The sequence below is a fragment of the Triticum urartu genome, chromosome 3A (genome assembly GCF_056163025.1).
Source record: "Triticum urartu cultivar PI428250 chromosome 3A, HENAU_Tu73, whole genome shotgun sequence".
Classification (NCBI taxonomy): domain Eukaryota; kingdom Viridiplantae; phylum Streptophyta; class Magnoliopsida; order Poales; family Poaceae; genus Triticum; species Triticum urartu.
The window spans coordinates 459655884-459676644 of record NC_141875.1 but is presented as its reverse complement, the minus strand read 5'-3'; positions in this window follow the sequence as shown (position 1 = coordinate 459676644).

Genomic DNA, 20761 nt, shown 5'->3' with positions numbered 1-20761 from the left:
GGCAGACTGAGACACTAGGTCGATATTAACAAAACATGCGACAAATGGAATTAGCATGGGGCTCATTTCTATAAAAAACGCTGAAAGTGCGTTATATCGACTAGAGGGGGGGTGAATAGGCGATTTTTATGAATTCTTCACTGAGGATTTTGCGGGTGAGGAAATTTATGAGTGAAGAACTACTTGCAGCGGAATAAGTACTCAGAAGTAAACATAGCAATGCATGAGCATGGTCTCCATGATGAAATGAAAACACGTACATATTACAAAAAGCGTAAACACAAGATAACACATGATAAGACAAACACGCTGAAGAAATTGAACTGAGGAAATAAAGGAAGTCCTCAGTCAAAGTCTTCAAATAGATATGAACAAGCACTCAACACATAAAAGAGGAAATGGAAGGGTTGAGGAAATGGAACCAGGTAACTTGGTGAAGACAATGATTTGGTAGACCAGTTCCAACTGTTGTGACAGTTGTACGTCTGGTTAGGGCGGCTAGGTATTTAAACCTGAGGACACACAGTCCCGGACACCCAGTTCTGAACACGCAGTTCAGAACACTCAGTCCTCACCGTATTCCCCTTGAGCTAAGGTCAGACAGACCTCGCCCAATCACTCGTGGTAAGTCTTCAGGTGACTTCCAAACCTTCATAGACTTGGTCACTCGGTGATCCACAATTTCCTCTTGGATGCTCTAGACCATGACGCCTAACCGTCTGGAAGATGCACAATCTTCAAAGGTAACAAGCGTCGGATCCACGCAGGATCAATCTCTTCAGTGATGCTCAATCACTTTGGGTTTGTAGGTGTTTGGGTTTGGGTTTTCCTCACTTGATGATTTTCACTCAAAGTCCTCGAAGGATGGGATGCTCTCAACTGACAAGTGTCAGTTTCTCTCGGAGCAGCCAACCAGCTAGTGGTTGTAGGGGGCGGCTATTTATAGCCTAGGGAGCAGCCCCACATGATAAGACATAAATGCCCTTCAATGATATGACCGTTAAGTGGGTAGATATTTTGGGACAGCTGGCGCATAGCACAACAACGGTCGGAATTTTGAGTATCAAATGCCTCAGGGCTATCATGTTCCTCACTGTGTAGGAAATCCGCACTAGCGAATTCCTAACTCCCCAGTCAGAACAAATTCCTCAGAGACCAGAAGAACTTCGTCTCGTCACTGAAGAAATTTGACTGAACTGTATGAGATTTCCAATGGCTTCACTCGAAAGGATTGGTAGGTAGGATTTGAGTTGAGCATCACATGGAAATTTTTCCTTAGTATTTCCTCGACCCCCTTTAACAGTACGGTGTTTCCTATGACTCAAGAAAGAGCAAATGAAACTACGAAAACAAAAGTCTTCATGCTTCATGTTCCTCGAATGAATACCAAGTCTTCAGGATTGCACCAATTTCTTCACTTTCAAAGTCTTCAGAAAGTCTTCAGAAATCCAAAGTCTTTAGTCGAAGAACTTCATTTTTAGGGGTCGACTTTCTCTGTAAATATCAAACTCCTCATAGACTTATAGACCTGTGTACACTCATAAACACATTAGTCCCTTAACCTATAAGTCTTCAATACACCAAAATCACTAAGGGGCACTAGATGCACTTACAATCTCCCCCTTTTTGGTGATTGATGACAATATAGGTTAAGTTTTCAACGGGGATAAACATATGAAGTGTAGATACTAGAATTGAGGAATCTTATTGCAAGATATAGAAGAACTCCCCCTGAAGATGTGTATAATGAGGAATTTGCCTTTGAAGCAGTGCACACTTTGAAGAGTAGAATCATGGAGATCTCCCCCTATATCTTGTAATCCATACACACATTTAACCATTGTTGGGGAAATCGTTAACTGGTAGCTGCTCGGTTGGCTGGCGAGTAGGGGATTAATAGGCTAATCGTCAAGTTAATCGGCCATTTAATTAATTACTCGGGTGATTAATCGATTAATCGGCTACTCGGTGACCCTACGAGTAGGGATTAATCGGCAAGTTAACTGATTAATCGGATGAATTCTTGAACAGGGCATTTAACATATAACATGACGAATTTGAAATGCATGATGAAATATGGTGACTGATGTAATTCAGCATGCGTGCATTAATATTAACGAGGAATAAGCATGCAGAAAAACTCAGCAAAAGTATCATACCACCATAGAGTTTAAGTTTACAACTCGATCAAATAAAGTCTCAGAAGAACGAGAGTTGTAACTTAGAAAAAAACACCCATATAAGTAGACCCGCTTGAAGACTAACTCAAATTTCTCCCCCTTTGTCATCGAATGACCAAAAGGGTTGAAAATGAGGACTAACGCCCCTAAGATCAAGTTGATGGAGGAGTGCCAGCGTTGTTGGGGTCGTTTGTCGTTGTAGGGCCCGCCGCAGTGTCGTCCAAGTCTTCATACTCGTCGGTGTCGCGGGATGAAGAATATGAACTGGCCACCAAGGTAGGAACTTTGACCTTCTTGAATTTCTTCGGAGGAGGTGCAGACCAGTCAAAATCTTCCTTGAGACCCATTTTCTTCAGATCTTCTTCATCATACAGATGTGATAAGATAGCCTAGGTGCGACCGAAAACTTCATGGAGGTAGTAATGGTTTTTCTTCACTGCATTATGTGTAGCAGTCATGTTGTGAAGAAGAGAACCAAACTGATGCTTAACCCATTTATGGTTTCGATCCACCTTCTGGTGAAGACTAAGAAGTAGCTCACGGTCAGTCATCACACGTGGAGCTGTGGCTTGAGGAGTAGACTTGGGTGCATTGGCAGCAGAATCATGAGTGGCAGAGTCATCATTGGCGGAGTAAGATGCAGCTTTGCGAAACTGACCATCCAATGGATGAATGCCTTCATCAATGACAAGAGGTGCCTTGCCCTTTTCATCAGTTGAAGTAAAACCCTGCTTGAGGACTTCAATCGGGGGCAGATAGCTGAGGTGATTTTGAAAATCAGCCTTGTACTTGAGTGAAGACCTTGTTCTGAGGAATCTCATAATCCAAGGAGCATAAGGCTTCAACTCAAATAGAGAGAGTGCAACATTTGCCAGAGTCCTCATGAAGAAATCATAATAATTGATAGGAATGCTATGAATGATGTTGAATAGCAGATTCTTTATGATGCCAACTATTTCCTCATCAGATGAGTCGTGGCCTTTGATGGGACTCATTATCCTCGTCAGAATGCGATAGACTGTTCTGGGCACATAGAGTAAGTCCTTTACGAGGAATTTGGTCCTTGGGGCTTGACCGGGCTTCAGAGGCTTCATTAACACTTGCATGTAATGAGCAGTGAGTTCAGGTTCTTGGTATAGGCAGCGAGCTCCTTCACTGGGTGGACTGATGGGCAGGGCGTGAAGCAATTCAGAGGCCGGTGCCTTATAATGAGTATTATCGGTTATCGAGTCCAAGACCCAGGAGTTGATATCTTCAGGATCACCTATGATATGCAGTGTAGCGTAGAACTGAAGAATAAGCTCCTCATTCCAATCAACAATGTTAGAGCAAAAGTTGAGGAGGCCTGCGTCATGAAGCACACTGAGCACAGGAGTGAAACAAGGCAATGATTCCATGTCCACATGAGGAATATGCTCATGGTAGAAGATTTTGTCCTTGTTGAAAAGCAGCAAAGAATAGAAATTGGCCTGGCTGGCAGTCTAGAAGCGCTTCCTCCTAAGACGAGCAGAGTCATAAGGATTGTAGTCAGTGAAGAATACATGCTCGCCAAAGAAGTCATCAGCCTTGAATTTCTGTTTCTTCGAGAAGGGATCCTTTGGCTTGGGGTGAGGAGTGTCAGTCAACTGCATCACAACCTCAGGGATCTCAATTTCAGGTTCCACAGGCTGAGGAATTTCAGGTACTTCTTCAGTGGCAGCCTGGGACTTCAATTCTTCATTTACATGTTCATCAGCACTAGTGGCTGGAATTTCTTCATGGATGGACGGAGTTGCACGAGGTTCTTCAGATCCCATTTGGACTTCAGTAGTTACTGGGGACTGAGGAATTTGTTGAAGAGGTGTGGACAGAGGAGAGTTGGGGTGCTGACTTTCCCAAAGGTCATCATTCAACACAGGCGTGGTGCATCCAATGTCCACATCGACTTCTTCATCCATTTCTTCAACGCCGGCCTCTTCAGCAGTGAACTGAGGCATGGGAGATGAGATAATTGGGGTTGAAGGGATTTCATCCACTTCAATTTCTTCATCCAACTACTCTAACGAAGCAGCAGAGGGATTCTCTTCATCGGATTCACTTGGAATCACATATTCTTCATCAAAAGTAACAAGGTCCTTTGATGGCATGGTTGAGATAGGAACATTATCAATTGGGTTGGCAAATGAGCTGGTCAATGGCTTCATCTTCTTCGGGGTTGAAGAATCTGATGAAGTTGATGCCTTCCTTTTCTTCACTGCTGCACGCTCTGCAGTCTTGGTCTTCTTCACATCTGATGCAGATAGAAGGATCGAAGTTGGTGTAGGCACAGGAGGAGCAGAGGGATTTGGTTGAATTTCTTCAGGCACAACTGATGCAGTTGCCCTGGCGTCTTCACTTTCTTCAGGCACAACTCTAGTGGTTGCCCTGGCAGTTTCTTCAGTGGCTGGAATGCAGTCATCAGCCCTGGAATTAACATTTTCTTCAGCAGCCTGATTGTCATCAGCGGTGCTGGCATTTTCTTCAGTAGGCTAAGCAGATGCTTCAGCCTAAGGAATTTCCTGTTGCGTTGGGGTTGCAACATTTGAAGTGAAGTTGTCAGCGAGTCTCACAAAACGAACCTTGGCTCCCAGCCAATCAATATGGTATGCGTCGAATTCATTACTGAGTTTCTTGATCTCAGACTGTATATTGACGAGTTCTTCAGTTGTCATAGAGACAACGTTTTTCTTCAGGTAGCGCTCCTTTTTGTACCGCGCTTTCTTGATCTGCCTGGCCTTCTCAAACTTCCATTTTTATTCTTGTATGAAGTGAGTCAACATATGACTTTGGCCAGGAGTCAGCTTGAAATCAGGCATAGTAGTATTTGGGTCCTTGTGCCACAGGTCAATGTACTCAAGGATCAACTTCGGATCCAAAAGTAGAGGCACACTTGTGCCCTTGGCTCTAGTGGCCTTGACCTGCCTATCTCTGATGATTTCTGCAAGTTCATCATCATCAGCTTCATCTTCGTCTCACGGCACTTGAAAAGCGACCTGCTTCTTTTGAGGACTTGGTTGAGAGCCTCGTCCAGCAGTTGCCTTGGTCTTCAACAGAGTGGGACCAGTTGAAGAATGCAGTGGTGCTGAGGAACTAGCAGATGCTCCTGAGGCAATAGAGATGCCCCTCGTGCTTTGTCATGTGGCGAGATGCGCAGGTGCTGAGGATTTGGTCGGAGCAGCTGAGGACTTTGGCGGAGGAGCTGAGGATTTTGAAGTGGGAGCAGCTTGAGGAGTTGTCTATGAGGGCTTTGAAGAATCTGGCCGTGAGGGCATTGCTGGTGAAGCACTTGGCTTGTGAGCAGGCTTCTTTGGCATGGCCTTCTTTGACTTGCTTGCAGAGGCCTCGGCAGTGGCAGCAGCAGCAGCAGAGTCTTTATTAAATTTCCTCACTGCTTCTCTTGCTTGTCTGACCAACTTGGCCTGGCGCTTGGCCCATTCATTAGGATAATCCTCACCACGCTTGAGGCTGGTGGGATCTGCTTCTTGGCCAGGTGCCAACGGAGGTCTTGGGCATGGAGGATTGAGAGCGAATTTCTTCATGTACTTGGGAGTAACATACCTGTACTCCCTCCACTCTCTTGCCCATCTCCTCTCTATTCTTTGAATGCGCACTTTGCGCTCATTCTTGGTTTCCTTTCCATGAGTGGCCTCATCAGGAGTGCAATAATCCTTGTATATGTCATCAAGGATCTCAAAAGAAATATTGACCTCAGGCCTCTTTCCTCCCTTCTGTGGCTTCTTTCCATCAGCCATTTTCTTCAGATGAGGAATTTGAACAATGAAATTCTCTGAAGATGTATGCAACTTTTCTTTGAGGAACGCCGCAAACGAGTTAAGTTGATGAGAACCTAGTGATTCAGCAGCTGATATGAGTACCTGTGAACAGAGTATAGTTGCGAGGAATATGGAGAGGTCATATGCGTTCTCAGAGGTTTTTCAAAAAGGAGCAAGTTTGAGGAATTTGACCAGATGAGTCTTGAAGAATTTCACTAAGCATTCTTTGTCTTAGGTTCCAGAGATGTATAGATCGAAAATCCACACATTTGAGGAATCTTGAAGAAAAAAATAGCTTTAGAGAAATCAAGAATAGATGACATGTGAGGTGTTCAGTGTGTGATGAATTTGAAGTATAAACACCTTTGAAGATTTTGTAGTTATCATTTGAATCAAAGAGGGCAGTAAAACTAACTTTTAATTACCCTGGACAAAGAACACGACGAACTGAGAGGTGCAGATGTGAAGTTCGTCAGTTCAGATCTTCCACGCCCTAACTTGGCAGAGGAAGACAACTATGGCGGCGGCGGAGTGAAGAAATCCGCAGCCGGCGCGAGTATGACAACGACGAGGTTGAGGCTGTGAAGCTCTTCCTCACCGACAACGATGAAGTAGCGGCGGCACTAGGTTTTGAGAATCTCGAGATGGAGTGAGAACGAGCGGGGTAAAAGTGAAGTGAGGAAGGGCAGGGGTATTTATAGCCACGGTGAAAAAACAGTTCACCCGAAAAAATTGGACGAACGTGCCCTTGACCCTTCTCATTCGCTTGACATGTGTCACCCACGTACTGAGAAGTGGAGATCGTGGGTGAATGAATAAGTGTTGTCGTGGGATGTGGAACGGTTTGAGCGGCAAAGCCGAAAATTAAGATAAGATAGGTTTTAAAATTCCGTTCGCAATTTCTTCAGCTAACAAGGACACAGTGAAGATTTTGAACGAGTTTCAAATAGAACGCACATGAGAATTTGTGAATAGACTGGGTTGAGTTTAGCATAGAGGGGGAAGGGTCCGATCACATTCACTTAGCGGAACAAGCAACTTGAAGAAATAGCAATAAGTGAATGCTGTAGAGGAATTTCAAACAACTGAGGAATTTCAAAGAACTAAGGAAAAGCTCAATTGAAGATTTTCAACATTTTGTGGTGGCGTGACCCACCGTATAAGAATGATGATTTCAGACACCGCATACAATTGTTGTAGGGTTCTGAGAATCAAATTCTTCGTTAATTTCTTCACACTTAGAGTGTTAGTCTTCATTGATTGAAGAAAACGTTTCTTCATGTGTTGCACATCTAAGTCATCAATTTTGCATAAGTGTTAGGATGGGTGTCCTTTTCAAAGAACATTCGAAGATTCTAGGATATTTAGCTCACACCGCAACTTGCTAAATCTCTTCTCATCCAAGGGCTTAGTGAAGATATCGTCTAGCTGTTCTTCAATATTCACATGCTCAATAGAGATGTCGCCCTTCAACACATGATCATGAAGAAAATGATGACGAATCTGAATGTGCTTTGTCTTCGAGTGCTGAACTGGGTTATGAGCAATTTTGATGGCACTCTCATTGTCACAGTAGAGTGGCACATTCTTCACGTTGACGCCGTAGTCCTTGAGAGTTTTCTTCATCCATAGCAGTTGAGCACAGCAAGAACCAGCAGCAATGTACTCAGCTTCAGCAGTAGACAGTGATACGCAGTTCTGTTTCTTCGAGGACCAACAGACCAAAGATTGTTCGAGGAAATGGCATGTGCCCGATGTTGACTTGCGATCCACACAATCACCAACATAGTCAGAGTCTGAAAATCCAATGAGATCAAAAGCCGAGCCCTTGGGTTACCATAATCCAAGTGTTGGTGTGTGAGCTAGATATTGAAGAATATGCTTCACAACTTTATGGTGTGATTCCTTCGGTGTAGCTTGAAATCGGGCACACATGCAAACACTAAGCATAATATCTAGCCTAGATGCACATAGGTACAATAAAGAACCAATCATGGAGCGGTATACCTTTTGATCGAAGTCAATACCATTTTCATCAGTGCATAGATGGCCATTTGTGGGCATAGGGATTTTGACTCCTTTGCAATCTTGCATGCCGAATTTCCTTAGTACATCCTTGAGATATTTCTCCTGAGATATGAATATGCCATTGCGTTGTTGACAAATTTGAAGACCTAAGAAGAATTTCAATTCTCCCATCATAGACATTTGATATTCTTCACTCATCATATAGGCAAATTCATCAGTATAACGTTGGTCAGTACAGCCAAAGATAATATCATCAACATATATTTGGCACACAAACAATTCACCATCATAAGATTTAGTGAAAAGAGTTGGATCAAGTGAACCGGGTTTGAAGCCTTTCTTCATGAGGAATTCCTTCAAAGTATCATACCACGCCCGTGGGGCCTGCTTGAGGCCATATTATTGAGTCTGAAGACTTTGTCAGGATGCTTCGGATCTTCAAAACCTAGGGGTTGAACAACATACACTTCTTCCTCAAGCTTACCATTGAGGAATGCACTTTTCACATCCATTTGATATAAAGTGATATCATGATGGTTAGCATAAGCAAGTAATATGCGAATAGCTTCAAGTCTAGCAACAGGTGCAAAAGTTTCATCGAAATCAATTCCTTCAACCTGTGTGTAGCCTTGAGCTACAAGCCGTGCCTTATTCCTCACCACAAGGCCATTTTCATCTTGCTTGTTGCGGTAGATCCACTTTGTGCCGATGATATTGTGCTTGCGAGGATCTGGACGTTTGACCAATTCCCAGACGTTGTTGAGCTCGAATTGATGTAATTCCTCTTGCATAGCTTGAATCCACTCAGGCTCCAGAAATGCTTCATCTACCTTAGTGGGCTCTGTGATAGAGACGAAAGCAAAGTGCCCACAAAATTTAGATAAATGTGAAGCTCTTGAGCGTGTGAGAGGACCTGGAATGTTGACGTCGCTGATGATTTTCTCAATTTGCACTTCATTTGCGACGCGAGGATGAGCGGGTTGACGTTGAGGAATTTGATCAGTATTTTCTTTAGCACCATTTTCCTCAGGTGCATTAGCATGATGTTCTTCATGCTCTGGAATAACTTCTTCAGCTGATTCTTCAGTAGGAATGACATCCTCTATAGCCTTGAGCTTAATAGATTCCTCAGGAGGTATTTCATCTGTCACAGGAGGTAGGTGCTCTCTTTGCGAGCCATTAGTCTCATCGAACCGCACATTTACAGTTTCAACAACCTTGTGATGACAGGTGTTGAAGACTCTATAGGTGTGCGAGTCCTTACCATAACCGAGTACAAAACCTTCATGTGCTTTCGGTGCAAATTTAGAACTGTGATGAGGATCTCTAATCCAACATTTAGCACCGAAGACTTTGAAATAACTCACATTGGGTTTCTTGTCAGTGAGAAGTTCATATGCTATCTTCTTGAAGAATCTGTGAAGATATACCCTGTTGATGATGTGGCACGCAGTATCAATTGCCTCAGGCCAGAAGCGAGGAGGCGTCTTGTACTCATCAAGCATAGTGCGGGCCATCTCAACAAGAGTCCTGTTCTTGCGCTCCACGACGCCATCTTGCTGAGGAGTATAAGTAGCAGATAACTCATGAGTAATACCAAGTTCATGAAGATAGTCATCAAGGCCAGTGTTCTTGAATTCAGTTCCATTATCACTCCTGATGTGCTTGATCTTCACACAAAAGTTAGTTGAAGCCCTCGAGGAAAATCGTTTGAAGACTTCCTGCACTTCAGTTTTGTAAGTGATAATGTGGACCTATGTATATCGAGAGTAATCATCAACAATGACAAAGCCATATAAATATGCAACATTGGTAAATGTGGCATAGTGAGTAGGGCCAAAGAGATCCATGTGAAGCAATTCAAATGGTTGAGTAGTAGTCATGATAGTCTTTGCTGGATGCTTGGCCTTGGTCATCTTTCCAGCTTCACAGGCTCCGCATAAGTGATCCTTGAGGAATTTGACATTCTCAATGCCAATGACATGCTTCTTCTTCGCGAGCGTGTGCAGATTCCTCATGCCAGCATGACCAAGTCGTCGATGCCATAGCCAACCTTTTGAAGCTTTTGCAAGAAGACATGTAGCAGGTTGTGGTCCTGTAGAGAAATCAACAATATACAAATCTCCTCTCCTAAAGCCTTCAAAGACTTTGGAATTGTCAGTTTCCATGATCACAACGCAACGGTACTTGCCAAAGACAACAACCATATCAAGATCACAAAGCATTGAGACAGACATGAGGTTGAACCCTAAGGACTCGACAAGCATGACTTTGTCCATGTGTCGATCCTTTGAGATTGCAACCTTACCTAGACCCAATACCTTGCTTTTGCCTTTGTCAGCGTAGGTGATATGCTTCAGATGTGATGGAGGTAAAGCAGTGTCCATCAATAAGCTCCTGTCACCAGTCATGTGATTTGTACATCCACTATCGAGGACCCACTCAGTGGCTTTGGGTTGATCATCCTGCAGATGAATTAGTGCAACTTACGAACTCATATACTTCACCAATGAAGAATATGGTATCAAATTCATCAGATCAATTTCATCAAGCAATAGAACAGATAAAATAGTATGAGGACGTGAGAAATGAAATTCATTTCTTCATGATTAGCTTACGTCTTTTCAAGCATATTCAGGTCTCCAGCAAATTCTTCAGACGATTAAGTTCTTCTGGAGACCTGACCCTGCATAAGAGATTAGTTCTTTTTCTTCACCACCCACATCTGAAGGGGTGGCAAAGAGTTCATCATTCTGTGAGCTCCATAAGAGAAAGGTGGCATAGACGCCAATCCACTTCGTTTCACATAAGAGGGGTTAGGATAAGCATAAGAGTAGGCAGAGAAATTCTTTGAGGACTTATGGACATAATTATTTGATGAATAATGCACATATCCATAATCCTTAGATCTTCCCTGCGAAACAGAAGGGTTAGCACGATGATGTTCATATGAGGACTTTGATCCTTTTGAGGAATTTGATCCATGCGAGGAGTTTGGTCCGTATGAGGACTTGGATCCATATGAAGAATTTGGTCCATATGAAGATTTTCAAGGCACCTTTTGGGAACCCAGATTTTCTTCATAGGAGGACCGTTCCTGCAGTTAGTGCCAACATATCTAGCAAATACTTCACCATTCTGATTTTTGAACAGTTTATAGTTAGAGTCAATGGACTCATCAGAAGAATATGAAGATTCACATGTAAAGCCAGATAAAGTAGATGGATCCACTGAAGGTCCCTTTGCAGCAACCCATGAGGTTTTGGGATACTGCTCAGGTTTCTAGTAGGTCCCATCAGCATTGATTTTCCTCTCAAAGGCAATACCCTCTTTCCTAGGGTTCCTGTTGAGGATCTGCTTTTTAAGCACGTCACAAAGAGCCTGATGCCATTTGAGGCTTTTGTACATGCCTGTCATATACAATTCCTTCAGCCCTGCATCATCAGTGATACTAGCAATGTCCTCAGATGAGGAATTAGTGATAGCAAAGGCAGTTGAAGAATTTGCAGCAATGGAAGTATTTGAGCATTCAGGTGAAGAATTAGCAGTTTCACATTCAATGCACTTCAAACATGGAGGAACAAATTCGTCCTAAGTAGCGCCGATCTGTTGAGCCAGTAATGAATCACGCTCCTTCTGAAGATCTTCATAACTCACTCTTAGCTTCTCAAGATCTTGCTTTCTTTGAAGAAATTCATAAGAAAGCTTCTCATGATCAGATAGGAGAGTGTTATGATGAGCTTGAAGATTGTGAAACTTGGACTGAAGTCTCTGAAGATTTTCAGTCAAGATTTTAGTGCGATCCATTTCCTCGCCTAACATATCATCGCTTTTATCTAGCATATTTTGAACCTTTTCAAGAGCCTTTTGTAGTTTCACAACAATCTTAGCAAGTTTAGAATAGCTGGGTTTGAGGTTTTCATCAGATTCATTCTCACTAGATTCAGATGAGGGATATTTGAGTACCTTTGAGCCTTTTGCCATGAAGCAATAGGTGGGAGCGTAGTCCTCATCACCGTCATCAATAGTGTTGGGGAGGTCCTTTTCTTCAGAGTTGAAGATGGACTTGCTTACGAACGCGGTAGCGAGGGCTAGGCTCACCACACAAGAGTCCGACTCCTCAGATTCCTCCTCTTCCTCATTTTCCTCAGATCCAGCCTCAGAATCCATTTCCTTGCCAATGAATGCTCGAGCCTTCTTGGAGCTGATCTTCTTGTGAGATGAGGACCTTGAGGGTCTTGATGACGAGGACTTTGAAGATTTCTTCTTCTTCTTTGAATCATCAGAACTGTAATCCTTGTACTTCTCCTTCTTCTTCTTCTTCGATTCCTTTTCCCACTGAGGACAATCTTGAATGTAGTGTCCAGGTTTTTTGCATTTATGGCAGAGTCTCTTCTTGTAATCATGGGATGAGGAATCTGATCTCAAGTTACCACCTCTTGAGGATTTACCAAAACGACCACGTCTTGAAAACTTTTGGAACTTCCTCACGAGCATTGCTAGCTCCTGGCTCAGTTCTTCAGGGTCACCAAGGCTGCCGTCAGAATCTTCACCATCAGATTTGGATACTGCCTTGGCCTTCAGAGCCCATGATCTACCATAACTTGGTCCATAAAGATCTCTCTTCTCAGCAAGCTGGAACTCATGAGTGTTTAGTCTCTCGATGATATTAGCGGGATCAAGTGACTTGTAGTCTCCACGTTCTTGTATCATCAATGCCAGGGTATCAAATGAGGAATCAAGCAATCTCAACAATTTCTTCACCACCTCATGGTCGGTGATATCAGCGGCACCAAGTGCTTGAAGCTCATTTGAGATGTCAGTGAGGCGATCGAAGGTTTGCTGAACATTTTCATTGTCGAGTCTTTTGAAGCGGTTGAATAGATTTCTAAGAACGTCAACTCGAGAGTCACGTTGTGTTGAGACTCCCTCATTGACCTTGGATAGCCTATCCCAGATAAGCTTAGCTGTCTCCAGAGCACTCACTCTGCCATACTGCCCTTTGCTTAGATGGCCACATATGATATTCTTCGCTTGAGAGTCGAGTTTCTTGAATCTCTTCACATCAGCAGCATTGATGGTGGGAGTGACAGAGGGAACACCATTCTTCACAACGTACCAGAGATCGTTATCAATTGCCTCAAGATGCATGCGCATCTTATTCTTCCAGTAGGGGTAGTCCGTCCCATCGCAGGTAGGACACCCAGCAGAATCCTTGATCATTCCTGCGGTTGACATAACTAAAAATCCAGGTGGTTAAACCAAAATAACACAGAACAAGGGGGTACCTTGCTCTGATACCAACTGAAAGTGCATTATATTGACTAGAGGGGGGGGGGGTGAATAGGCGATTTTTATGAATTCTTCACTGAGGACTTTGCGGGTGAGGAAATTCCTGAGTGAAGAACTACTTGCAGCGGAATAAGTACTCAGAAGTAAACATAGCAGTGCATGAGCATGGTCTCCATGATGAAATGAAAACACGTATAGAGTACAGAAAGCGTAGACACAGGATAAGACAAACAGACTGAAGAAATTGAACTGAGGAAATAGAGGAAGTCTTCAGTCAAAGTCTTCAAATAGATATGAACAAGCACTCAACACATAAAAGAGGAAATGGAAGGGTCGAGGAAATGGAACCAGGTAACTTGGTGAAGACAATGATTTGATAGACCAGTTCCAACTGCTGTGACAGTTGTACGTCTGGTTAGGGCTGCTAGGTATTTAAACCTGAGGAAACACAGTCCCGGACACCCAGTTCTGAACATGCAGTTCAGAACACTCAGTCCTCACTGTATTCCCCTTGAGCTAAGGCCACACCGACCTCTCCCAATCACTCGTGGTAAGTCTTCAGGTGACTTCCAAACCTTCACAGACTTGGTCACTCGGCGATCCACAATTTCCTCTTGGATGCTCTAGACCATGAGGCCTAACCGTCTGGAATATGCACAGTCTTCAAAGGTAACAAGCGTCGGATCCACGTAGGATCAATCTCTTCAGTGATGCTCAATCACTTTGGGTTTGTAGGTGTTCGGGTTTGGGTTTTCCTCACTTGATGATTTTCACTTAAAGTCCTCGGAGGATGGGATGCTCTCAACTGACAAGTGTTAGTTTCTCTCGGAGCAGCCAACCAGCTAGTGGTTGTAGGGGACAACTATTTATAGCCTAGGGAGCAGCCCCACATGATAAGACATAAATGCCCTTCAATGATATGACCGTTAAGTGGGTAGATATTTTGGGACAGCTGGCGCATAGCACAACAACGGTCGGAATTTTGAGTATCAAATGCCTCAGGGCTATCATGTTCCTCACTGTGTAGGCAGTCCGCACTAGCGAATTCCTAACTCCTCAGTCAGAACAAATTCCTCAGAGACCAGAAGAACTTCGTCTCTGTCATTGAAGAAATTTGACTGAACTGTATGAGATTTCCAATGGCTTCACTCGAAAGGATTGGTAGGTAGGATTTGAGTTGAGCATCACATGGAAATTTTTCCTTAGTATTTCCTCGACCCCGTTTAACACTACGGTGTTTCCTATGACTCAAGAAAGAGAAAATGACACTACAAAAATAAAAGTCTTCATGCTTCATGTTCCTGGAATGAATACCAAGTCTTCAGGATTGCACCAATTTCTTCACTTTCAAAGTCTTCAGAAAGTCTTCAGAAATCCAAAGTCTTCGATCGAAGAACTTCATTTTTAGGGGTCGACTTTCTCTGTAAATATAAAATTCCTCATAGACTTATAGACCTGTGTACACTCATAAACACATTAGTCCCTTAACCTATAAGTCTTCAATACACCAAAATCACTAAGGGGCACTAGATGCACTTACAAACGTGACCAGGAGGCTCCCAGGAGGCGGGTACTCTTGTTGGGTTTAGTATCACATTGGTTGTGGAAGGAAACAGAAGACGACTTATAAGGGTGGGGTGTCCCCTCCTAACAAGCTAGTCTTTTGTGGAGAGAAGTCCCTAAGGCCTCTCATAAGTCAGTGTTGCTCTCCGGTTAGACCTGGTCGACGTATGTGGGTCGGAAACACTGGTTAGCGGACCCGTGATTGCGTAACAACTCTAGCATCCTTTAGGGTAATGTGGGGGAGAGACCCCCTTGTAGCACACCAAATCCTGAGGGGACCTCTCCCACATAGCTATGCTCTAATCCTGATCTAATTGGTCTAAAGGTTTAGACTCCTGATTAGACGGGCTCGAGCCCTTCTACCAAGACGTTGAATTGCTGCCAAAAGACTACTTGGAACACGTGGATACCTCAAAGGGGTCGTCATCTTGAAGAAATTCTCACGGCGGGAGTTATAACCTAACTGCAGGAATCATTGTGCTTCACCAACTTCTTAATTGTTCTGCTACTCTGCTAGTTGGTGAGTTTGTGTTGGGAATCGTTGCATGGAAAACAAAAAAAATTCTACGCACATGCAATGATCTATCATTGGAGATGCATAGCAACGAGGGGGAGAGTGTGTCCACGTACCCTTGTAGACCGTAAGCGGAAGCGTTTCACAACGCGGTTGATGTAGTCAAACTTCTTTGCGCTTCAACCGATCAAGTACCGAACGCACGTTACCTCCGTGTTCTGCACACGTTCAACTCGGTGACGTCCCTCGCCTTCTTGATCTAGCAAGACGCTGAGGTAGTAGATGAGTTCCGTTAGCACGACAGCGTGGTGACGGTGATGGTGAAGTGATCTCCGCAGGGCTTCGCGTAAGCACTACGAAAATATGACCGAGGGTGTAAATGGTGGAGGGGGGCGCCGCACACGGCTAGGCAATTGTCTGGTGTGTGCTAGGGCGCCCCCACATATATATAGGTGGGAGGGAGAGGGGAGGCTGCCAGAAGGCGCCCCAAGTAGGCCGAATCCTACTTGGGGTCCTCCCATTGGCTGCGCCCTCTGCCATGTTTGTCGGAGGGGGGAGGAAAGAGGGGGGGATCCTATTCCTCTCTTTCCTTCCCCTTACCCTCTTTCCTTCTCCTCCTAGGCCAGCCCATATGGGGGGCGCACCAGCCCCTTGTGGCTGGTGCGTTTCCCCTCTTGGCTCATAAGGCCCATATCTTTTGTCGGGGGTGCCCGAAACCCCTTCCGGTGACCCGATAAGTACCCAGAACCCCCCGAAACACTTCTGGTGTCCGAATACCATCGTCCTATATATCAATCTTTACCTCTCGACCATTTCGAGACTCCTCGTCATGTTCGTGATCTCATCTGGGACTCTGAACAACATTCGGTCACCAAATCACATAACTCATATAATACTATATAGTCATCGAGCATCAAGCGTGTGGATCCTACGGGTTTGAGAACTATGTAGACATGATCGAGACACCTCTCCGGTCAATAACCAATAGTGGAACCTGGATGCCATATTGTATCCTACATATTCTACGAATATCTTTATCAGTCGAACCGTTATGACAACATACTTAATTCTCTTTGTCTATCGGTATGTTACTTGCCCGAGATTCGATCGTTGGTGTCTTCATACCTAGTTCAATCTTGTTTCTGGCAAGTCTCTTTACTCGTTCTATAATACATCACCTCGTGACTAACTCCTTAGTCATTTGCTTGCAAGCTTATGATGTGTATTACCGAGAGGGCCCAGAGATACCTCTCCGATACTCGGAGTGACAAATCCTAATCTCCATCTATGCCAACTCAACAAACACCTTCAGAGACACCTATAGAGCATCTTTATAATCACCCAGTTATGTTGTGACGTTTGATAGCACACAAGACATTCTTCCAGTATTCGGGAGTTGCATAATCTCATAGTCGAAGGAATATGTATTTGACATTAAGAAAGCAATAGCAATAAAACTGAACGATCATTATGCTAAGCTAACGGATGGGTCTTGTCCATCACATCATTCTCCTAATTATGTGATCCCATTATCAAATGACAACACACGTCTATGGTTAGGAAACCTTAACCATCTTTGATCAATGAGCTAGTCTAGTAGAGGCTTACTAGGGACACGGTATTTGTTTATGTATTCACACATGTATTTAAGTTTCCGATCAATACAATTCTAGCATGAATAATAAACCTTTATCATGAATAAGGGAATATAAAATAACAACTTTATTATTGCCTCTAGGGCATATTTCCTCCAGTCTCCCACTTGCACTAGAGTCAATAATCTAGTTCACATCACCATGTTATTTAACACCCATAGTTCACATCGCCATGTGACCAACACCCAAAGAGTTTACTAGAGTCAATAATCTAGTTCACATCGTGTTATTACCGGCTTAAAATCATGTTATTAGGCCGGATCATTGATTAAAAGGTAATTATGCGGTGACCAGACTAACAGGTTAAGCCGAAGAATGAACATTGAAGTACGCAGATATTCATATTGACTGCTTAAAAGGGGACTAATGGTACCTACCGGATTAAGGATTCTGTTATTAAGCCGAACAAGACAAGTATCTTATGCAGAACTAAATGATACAGATGAATAAGCAAGCATGGTTAACCCGGATAAGTATTGCCGGGTCACGCAAATTATGAAGTGCATGGTGGCGGTTTAAACAAGGCCTAGTGTTACATGAAGGATCTTGATTTGTGGCATAAGCCGCCATGGCATCTATGGTATTTCCAATTGATCAGCGATTTTTTTGCTAAGTGTTGGGAAAACAGATTTTGCAAGTTGGAGCAATAATTTTGGATCTACCATAGTTCAGAAAAAGATAGTAAAAGTTAAACCTAAGGCGACGACAGTAGAAAGCTTTGATGCTCTGATGAGGTTTTCTATGGAAAGATGCTACTCTGGCAATAAAGACGAATGCTAAACTACTACCGCACAAAGTTCATGACCTATTCAGATTAAACGTTGTTTGAGTTGAAGAACATGAAGAACGACCAAGAACGCCGATGAGAAGGGAAAACCCTAATGTAGATCTATGGAATGGGGAGATGAGACTTACGGATGCCAATGAGCAGCGGTTGCGCACCAGCATTTTCTGGTCCAGTCAAGGTGATGCAGCGGCCTGAGCTGATGCAGCGGATGGAGGTCGATGACGGCGGAGCTCGAGCGCAGGTGCGGTGTGCGAAGGAGGAAGATGAAGATGAGGAAGCGAGGGGGAAAATGATAAAGACCCTTGTCCCTATTTATAAGGGGGGTGGATACAAGGCATGCGCGGGAATCGAGGAGGCCGAAATCGTCATGTGGCTATATGGACGCCTCAATTTTCGGGATGATTATTAAGATAAGGGTCAGTTAATATGCTCTGGGCCTTGTGCGAGGTTAATGCGGAATGACGTCATGGCGGGTTAAGAAGACTTTGTGAGTTGACGTCATGGCGGTTCACAGCAAGGTTTATCAAACAAGTGATACAAGATTTTGACAAGACAGGTGTTGAAGATTGATATGAACAAGTTTAAATCAACCTGGGGCCTAATGTTGGGGATATAACTGCTGAGTATGAACCACCCAGGAGGGGCCGTGTCATACCACTGGAGATTTACCAATGAAGATGGCGGCTCATACAAGCCCATTGACGGCCCAAGACCAGAGGCGACTTGAGGCCCAAGAGGATGAACATCCACACATGTATAACTTGTATTGTAAGGCAAGATTAGTTTGTCACCGAGCCGGACACGTTGTGTATTAGCCGACCGGGACTCTGTGAGGCGCCGAGCGTCAACCTGTGTATATAAAGGGATGAGCCGGCGGCGGTTTAAGGACAAGAAACAAGACATCGAGAACTAGGTCAAGCGTATTCGCTCCTTGGTAATCGAAACCCAAGCAATACATCCCCAACTGGAGTAGGCCTTTACCTTGATTGCAAGGGGCCAAACCAGTATAAACTCTCCGTGTCCTTTGTCCCGATTAACCGCTTTAAGCTAACCTAGTTGTGATGGCTCCTCGACTAAGTCCTTCTGCTAGGACATCTGCCGTGTCAAGTCCACGACACTCTGCCTTCATTAACTGCTTGCTTTTATGAACTACATCACACACGATTTGATGTAGAAAACTGTGTGGCATTGGGCTATCCATCACAAGTGCTTTTACTGCCAGAACCGTTTGCAAAGTTCCTTGACCGTCTGTTCTTTTTCTTACATTGCACACGATGTTTTCTTTCTAACTGTTTATTTTATTAGCTCCTGTATATTTTTATTTTTGCCTGTTATTTATTATTCGAATTGGAAATTTTGAAATGTGAAACTTGCAATTCAAATTCTCACCACAATGGTTCAACAACGAATCCATAAATAAAATTGCCAGTACAATATGTTCGGTAATTACAGGATTAGGCAACAATTAACTATGATGAACCATAATATTTAAAGGCGGTAAAGTTGAAGAGACAAGTGTAAATCATTTTGACTGCCAACGGTGTTGAAGAAGCGGAATGCCCATAATGTGCCTTCCTGCATGCCATAGGCACGAACCACTTTTGTCCAACCCCTTGTGACGATTGCCCACCCATCCTTCACCTCCTTCAGGAAGACTTCTAGAGCATTATCATGGTAGCATGAATTATATACTTTAACCTTAGTTGCCTCCACTCCGGTCTTGTAGTTTGCAAGGTAATCATCAGTAAATAGCTTCAGAAACCACTGAAAAGAGAAAAAATATCAGATACCGAGGTCTAGTAGAGTAACTTGTTGTGGGCAGGGGAAAAGGCAACACATTACTTACCATCCTAAAGTTCACTGTTGTCTTAGACAAAGTGTAAATAAAGAGCTTAATTCCAATCACCCGTTTCTTTCGCCTAACAATCTTTCTTAGTTTCCTCACTTGATGCTTGTTCATGAATATCTCATTGCCCCATACGCAAAAGGGATCGAAGCGTGGATCAATACCGCTCATATATGTACCTACAAGCAACCAGTAAATGTTAGAAGCTAAACTGAGATTGCACAAATGATGTAAAATACAACTACCTATGTTCCCAAGTACAAGTATTTTTTTTGAGATTTCAATATGAACTACATATGTATGTATATAGAATTATAGATATAGTTTAGATTAGAATCTAGATTCACTCATTTTTCTCCTTATGTAGTCTATATTGGAATCTCTAAAAAATACTTATATTTAGGTATAGATGGTGTATAAGACATGGGATGCAGCTAACCTCGACGGCAAACAACAGCATCACCCATTGTAGCCCTGTGTAAGTACATGGAAAGCCAATGTGAACTACAACAGGGTTAACATCCACCAAAAATAGCAAATGGTAATAAACGACATCATCTGTAGTGATATCTTCATTGCGAAAGAGTAGCACGGTAACAAAGGGACAGATTAAAAAAGGATACAACTGTTAATTGAAACAGGCTTAACAACATTGTCGGTGTCAAAACCGGCGGATCTTGGGTAGGGGTCCAGAATTATACGTCTAAGGCGGATGGTAACAGGAGGCGGGGGACACGATGTTTACCCAGGTTCGGGCCCTCTTGATGGAGGTAATACCCTACGTCCTGCTTGATTGATCTTTATGATATGAGTATTACAAGAGTTGATCCACCACGAGATCGTAGAGGCTAAACCCTAGAAGCTAGCCTATGGTATGATTGTATGTTGTCCTACGGACTAAACCCTCTGGTTTATATAGACACTGGAGGGAGCTAGGGTTACACAGATTCGGTTACAAGGGAGGAGATCTACATATCCGTATTGCCAAGCTTGCCTTCCACGCCAAGGAGAGTCCCATCCGGATACGGGATGAAGTCTTCAATCTTGTATCTTCATAGTCCAACAGTCCGGCCAAAGGATATAGTCCGGCTGTCCGGAGACCCCC